This window comes from Pogoniulus pusillus, chromosome 26 (assembly GCF_015220805.1).
Source record: "Pogoniulus pusillus isolate bPogPus1 chromosome 26, bPogPus1.pri, whole genome shotgun sequence".
In the NCBI taxonomy this organism is placed as follows: Eukaryota; Metazoa; Chordata; class Aves; order Piciformes; family Lybiidae; genus Pogoniulus; species Pogoniulus pusillus.
This window is the reverse complement of record NC_087289.1, coordinates 578187-584827: the sequence shown is the minus strand read 5'-3', so window position 1 is coordinate 584827 and position 6641 is coordinate 578187. Positions and strand designations below refer to the sequence as shown.

The following is a 6641-nucleotide window of genomic DNA, read 5'->3' as shown; positions in this document are numbered from 1 at the left end:
GTCCAGGACAAGAGGCAGTGAACACAGGAGACTCCATGGCAAGAAAAACTGCACCAGTGCAAAGTGGGCAGAGCCCCAGGGCAGGCTGCCCAGAAGGCGGTGGAGTCTCCCCTCAGGAGGTGTTCCAAACCCACCTGGATGCGTCCTGTGCGACCCTGCTGCAGCAGGGGGTCTGGGCTGGATGACCTCCAGAGGTGCCCTCAGCCCCACCGCTCTGTGGCTCTGTGCCAAGTCCCTCTCTCCCTCTCCTACGCCCTCAGCCTTTTCTCTGGCCACCATCTCCTCGCAGCCCAGAGCCCTGTGCCCTGCCAGGCTGCCTCGCACTCGCAGCCCCCCTCCTGCAGGCTCCTGGCTCTGCCGGGGCAGCTGCGGAGGCAGCAGATCCGCGCCGCTGTTCCCGGCAGCGGCCGCGCAGCTCGCACGGGGCGCAGAGAGCTCGCAGCGATGCTCCCCCGGAGGAAGTGATTAAAAGCATCAGGTTAATTCTGCAATTCACACCTCGGCTGCGAATGTGAGAGAGTCTGCAACGAGCTCTAATGAAATATTACACTGCTTAAAGAGCTCCTGCTGAAACTCACCTTTAATTGATTTTTGATCTGTGAAAGAACCACTGCAGAGAGAGAGAGAGGAGATATTACTCAGCCTCCAGTTTTATCACTCCTGCAAGCATCTTCCTTCCTTTGTTTCCTTTGTCCCCAGAGAGTTAACACAACGCTGAAGAAAGCAGCCTGCAAGATAGCAGAGAACCAATAACTACTGCTCCGGTGGGAGCCCTGAGCAGCACACAGCACACAGCACATCCTCCCGCAGCAGCCCAGCAGTCTCCCAGGACAGCTCAAGCAATTAGGGGATGTGGGTTCGTAGCTGCCATGTCCCGGCCAAGCCCTCTGGGCTGAGACCTTCTCTGAATGCACCCCAAGGGCCCAGCTGGTCCCAGCTCAGCCACCTGAGCATGTTTGATCTCACTGCTGGGATGTGGCAGGGGAGCTGCTGCCAGGGATGAATGACAAACAGCAGCAGCCAGCAGCAGTGACTGCAAAGTGCTGACAGAAGATTCACGGCGGAGCTGGTGTCTGGCTCGGGGCAGCAGCAGCTGCTGCAGGCAAGGAAGCAGCCCAGGATTCACCACTGCCCCCACTTAATTCACTGGGAAGCTCTCCCAAAGCCCAGCAGTAAATTGTCACAAAACAAACGGCCAAGCAGTAAGATACTGCCAGGAGAGACAAAAGGGAACAGACCTACAGCCAGCACAGGAGACAGGGGCAGAGCCTGCTGAGAGAGCCCTGAGCCGCCCCGTGCCAGCTCCAGCAACCTTCACAGCAGGCAGAGCTGCTCAGAGGAGCCAGAGACAGACACGGGGACGCAGAGATAGCACTGTTAAAGCAGGCAGGCAAAGCAGCCCCCAGCACAGCACAGCAGCCCCAGACGGCCACCAGCAAACCCCAACGGGCAGAAGAGCGACAACTGAGAAACACCAACAGCCACTACCAGCACCCAACACTGCCCACCAGCTACTAACAACCACCACCACTGCCCACCAGCCACCACCACATCTCTACAGGTTTCTTGAGCCCCTCCAGGGATGGGCACTCCACCACCTCCCTGGGCAGCCTGTGCCAATCTCTCACCACTCTTGCAGCAAAGATATTTGTCCTCCTCCCCAGTCTAACCCTCCTCTGGCACAATTTCAGGCCAGTTCCTCTCCTTAGAATCACAGAATCAAGCAGGTTGGCAGAGAGCTCCAAGCTCACCCAGCCCTGTCCAATCAACCAGACCATGGCACTAAGTGCCCCAGCCAGGTTTTGCTGGGGAGCCTCCAGGGACAATGACTTCACCACCTCCTTCTATCACCTGAAACTGGGCAGCAGAGCCCAACCCCCACCTGGCTGCAGCCTCCCCTCAGGTTGCTGTAGAGAGCAACCCTCAGCCTGGTGCCCAAGGACATGCAGTGTTCTGAGCAAGGTCATGAAACTCAGTAGCAAGGATTCACCTGGAGCATCCTGGAGCCAAAGGGCTCCAGGAGAGCTGGGGAGAGACTTTGGAGAAGAGCTGAGAGTGCCAGGATGAGGGACAATGGCTTTGAGCTGGGAGAGGGGAGACAGAGTGGAGAGAAGGAAGGTGGTCTTGAGAGAGTGGGTGGGGAGAGCCTGGCACAGGCTGCCCAGGGAGGTTGTGTGCCCACATCTCCCTGGAGATGTTGCAGGCCAAGCTGGTTGAGGCCCTGAGCTGGTTGGGAAGTGTCCCTTCATGGATGCTCTCAAAGGTCCCTTCCATCCCAACCCACTCCCTGGAGCTATGAACTGGGACCCAGTGGTCTCAAGCCACTGCCCCATCACTGCCCTCGTTTAAGGCACAGCTGAGAGCATTTTCTGCCTGACCCCTTTGAACCTTGCGGTCTGAGCTCTCCAGCTGCTGCTTCCCTGCCTGGGAAGCCTGCTTCACACCAGTCCCCTCCCTCTACCTCGGTTCCCTCCTTCCTTGCCTCCATCCTGTTCCCTGGCTGTGACGTCCCCAGCAGCATCCTCGCAGCCCTTTGATTTGGTGTGGCCCTGCCCTGCCTGGCAGCTTCAGCTGCTGCCCTGCTCCAGTCTGGCTGCAGAAGTGAGCTCCCCTCCGACGCAGCCTTTCAGGCTTGCCGTGCGAGGAGCAGCGTGTGGCTCTGGGGAGGGGCAGCAGGGGAAGAAGGATCAATCCAGCTTTTGTTTTACAGGCTGCTGCAGCAGATAGCTTCCCCACGGGGAGGGTAACAGTGCCACATTATGCTGATAGACAGGGTAATGAGTGGGAACTTGGAGAACTCTACCCTTAGGAAGTGCCTGACGGGCGAGAACAGCAGGTGTGGAGGGAGAAGAAAGCCTCCAAATCTTTCTGGCCTGACTCTCTCTTCTTTCATGTTTGCAGACTGAAGTCAGTGTCAGAAGCAAGCTGGCTCCGGCAGGTACATGAAAGCAGAGAGGTTTCAATGTGGCAGGCGAGAAAAGCCAAGCAAAGAGGGGAAGCTGCTGCTGGGGCAGGAGCCCCAACCTCTGTCCCTGCGTGGGTGGCCCCGGGAGAGGCTCTGCTCAGCAACGGAACTGCCTCAGCTCCCCGTGGGAAAAGGAAGAATCACTGCAGGGCAGCGCTGGGACAGGACCTCTGGAGGGCATCCAGCCCAGCCCCCTGCCCCAGCAGGGTGACCCCAGGCAGGTCACCCAGGAGCACAGCCAGGTGGAGCCAGCACTTGGGATCCCCTCTGCTGCTGCTGTGCTCTGTCTCGAGTCCCCACGGGCGGGTTGAGGAGTGGAACACAAGGACCAACTCCTGCCTGACAGCTGGAAACAGCCGGGAGGGGAGAGGTGAGGCTGAGCTAAAGCAGAGAGAAGATCATCCACCCTCAGGTTCCAACCCCAGCCCACACAGCACAGCAGCACAGCTGCACGCAGAGCTCCTGCAGAGGCCCAGGGATTATCAGGACTCGTGAACCATCTAATAAAACATCCTCCCGGGGCCCCGGGGGCAGTGCCTGCACAAACACACCTCACAGCTCCACTGAGACGGCAAACAGCTGCTCTGCCCAGCCAGCAGCACCGCTCCGAGTGCTCCCTGCTCCGCGGGAAGCAGGCTGGAATCCAGGGAGCCACACGAACCCCCCCAGCACCAGCACCGTGCCCCCCACGAGCCTGGGGCAGGAGCACAGATGATAAAGTCAAGCTCTGGGGAGGCAGAGGAGGCTGGGAGCTGGGACTGCTGGGAGATGCTGGCAGAGGCCCTGACCCTTGCACAGGCAACAATCTCCTGCCTCCAGAGGAAAGCTGCTCCTGTGCCAGCACCAGAGCATCCGCAGGAGAGCTGCTCCTGCTGCCTTCCCGGGCCAGTGCCACAGCGGGCAGAGCACCCGGAGCACCTTGCCAGGGGCAGCAGAGGGAGTCAGGCTGCAGCCTGCCGTGCCCCGGCAAAGCAGAGGCGCTGGGACACGCCGGGACAGCAGGAGCAGCAGCAGGCAGCCAAGCCTCCGCATCTCTGCACCCACCCGTCAGGGACAGCTCAGCAGCGCGGCCCAGGCTGCGGTGGGAGACCACCGGAGTGCCCCCAGGCTGTGCCAGCGAGGCTTACCCGGGAGCAGGAGACCTTGCTTAGGGCCAGGAGGGCAGCAGAGCTGCGGCAGCACAGAGGGAGCTGCTCCCACCTGACCCCCCCCAGGCCTCCTCACCTGGGCACAGGGGCAAGACACCAGCACGTGGAGGACTCTGCCAGTGCCCTTCAGCCCAGCTGCTCACAGGGGGCAGTGGAGGTCACCCCAGGGGCGGTGGGGGTCTCGCAGGGGGGCGGTGGAGGTCGCCGCGCAGGGAGCTGCAGGTGCAAGCAGGGAGGCAGAAACCTCTTACCAGCTGCTACAGCTCTGGACACAGATGCAGCTGTTCCACAGCATCCCCCAGCACTCCACACCCTGGGGCTGCAGCACCAGCACTAGGGGAGGGAGATCTCCACTGAAGAGATGGGCAGAAGGAGTAGGACAGGGATCATCCCCCTGGACCCAGCACTGCTGAGGCCACTCCTTGAGTAAAGAGATCAGTTCTGGGCCCCTCACTGCAAGAAGGACACTGAAGGGCTGGAGCAGGTCCAGAGAAAGGCAGTGAAGCTGGGGCAGGGTCTGGAAAGCAGGGCTGGGGAGCAGTAGCTGAGGGAGCTGGGGGTGTGCAGTGTGGAGCAGAGCAGGCTGAGGGCAGAGCTCATTGCTCTCTGCAGCAACCTGAGAGGAGGCTGCAGCTAAGGGGGGGTTGGGCTCTGGTCCCTAGTTACAAGTGACAGGACAAGAGGAAATGGCTTTAAGTTGCCCCAAGGGAGGTTTAGGTTGGACATCAGAAGAAACTCAAAGCCTGGCACAGGCTGCCCAGGGAGGTGGCTGAGTGCCCATCCCTGGAGGTGTGCCAGAACCCTGTGGCCATGGAGGGGCTGGGTTGAAGGTTGGACTGGATGAGCTCAGAGGCCTTTTCCCACCCAAAGACTTCTGTGATTCTTTGATGTGGTGCTGGGGGCCATGAGTTAGCCCCAGCCTGGGCAGAAGTAGAGACTGGTTGGACTGGATGACCTGGGAAGGGCTTTTCCAGCCCACAGGATTCCATGGCTGGTGGGGAAGACTGTTCCCATGGGGAAGGTGCTGGCTGGGGCTTGCTGAAACCAGAGGCAGACCCCAGGAGGGTGCAGTGCTGCCTGCACAGGCTGCAGTGCTTATTGATTTGCTACCTGACCTTGGCTAAGTCACTTAACCTCATTCCCCTGCTCTGCACATTGGGAGATATGGGACTTGGAGAGTGCCACAAATTCATCAGAGGGAGCTACTTAAGAGCCCCATTATGATTTAATGGGATTTCCCCCTCCAGGATGACTCCCCTGAGGACTGCAGCAGCTGGACTGGGATGTTCATAACCTGGCTCCAGTATAAATGCAGAGCTGCTTTCTTTGCTCCCCCTCCCCTCCTAATGGATCCACTCCCCCCGCCCCGCCCTGTAAATCAAGCAGCACAGCCTCAGGGCGTCCAAGTTCAAAGCTCTCCACAAGCTCTGATGCAAACGGCTTTGGCCTCATCACTCACCCATCCTAGCAAGCCTCCTCCTTGCCCAGCCCATGCACTGCCAAGGCACTGCTGTGCTGAGGTGCCCAGCTGGGTGCTCAGGGAGCGGAACCTGCCCAGGCTCAGCTGCAGACTGGCACTTGGTGGCTGCCTGGAAGAAGAGAAAATTCAGAGGCTCATCTGAGGAGCTGCAGGCAGTAGCAGTGCCCTGGTGCCCAGGGAATCCTGGCACAGTCCAGCTCAGCAGGGAACTCAGAGAGCAGCTCCTCCAACCTCCCTGCAGTGGCAGTGGGCAGGGAATGGCACAGGTTGCCCAGGGAGGTGGTGGAGTTCCTCAGCAGCCCTGAGGAACAGGCCCTGGGGCCTTGAGCAACCTGTTCCAGTGGGAGGTGTCCCTGCCTATGTTGGGGGGTTGGAACTGGCTGAGCTTTGAGCTCCCTTCCAACCTGACCCATTCTGTGACTCTATGAGTCTAAAGAGCTTTCCTGTGCTGACTGTGCTCTGCCATGGGGAACTTGGGCACTGCCAAGACTGAGGAACACCTCCCTCTGCCCCATCCTCGTTCCTTCCTCAGCCCTGCCCTCATCCCCCACACAATCTCTTGGCATTTATCCTCTCCTGTTTGGCTTGGGCTTGCCAAGGGGCTCTGAGAAGTTCCTTCCCTGCAGGTGCACAGCTCTAGCAGCTGGGGTCCTGACACCCCAGTGCCAGGGAAGGACCTTCTCAGAGCCCTCACACCCCCACTCACTTCTTCTGTCCTTGTGCAGAACTGCTTCAGACCTGTCCAGTCCCAGGGGCTCTGCCCAGGAGGTCACAGGGGGCTGTCTGCAGAGGGAGGAAGGCAAAGGAAGAGGATGCAACTCCCACAGGGGACTCCCCAAGCCCCCCGGCAGGTCAGCAGGCTTTTGAGTCATCTGCTCTGCTCCCCAACACACACAAAAGCCCCAGCCCAGCCCAGGGGCACTTGATAAAGAGGCTAATGAAGTGGAAGGAGTGTGATGGGGAAAGAATGGTGCCCCCTCAGCCTGCCAGCCCCCCTCAGCCTGCCAGCCTCTGATGCTCCATCCTGTTGCTATGGAGACCTCAAAGA

General features: G+C 59.9%; 1 long non-coding RNA gene across 1 annotated transcript; it reads right to left on the bottom strand.

Annotated features, from left to right (window-relative positions):
- Positions 1–581: 581 nt before the first annotated feature.
- Positions 582–6380, bottom strand: LOC135186908 (uncharacterized). The gene is made up of 3 exons (XR_010307143.1): positions 6300–6380; positions 5573–5702; positions 582–728 (listed from the first exon to the last, which is right to left on the bottom strand). It is a non-coding gene; the product is annotated as an uncharacterized LOC135186908 (long non-coding RNA).
- Between the last annotated feature and the right edge of the window lie 261 nt (positions 6381–6641).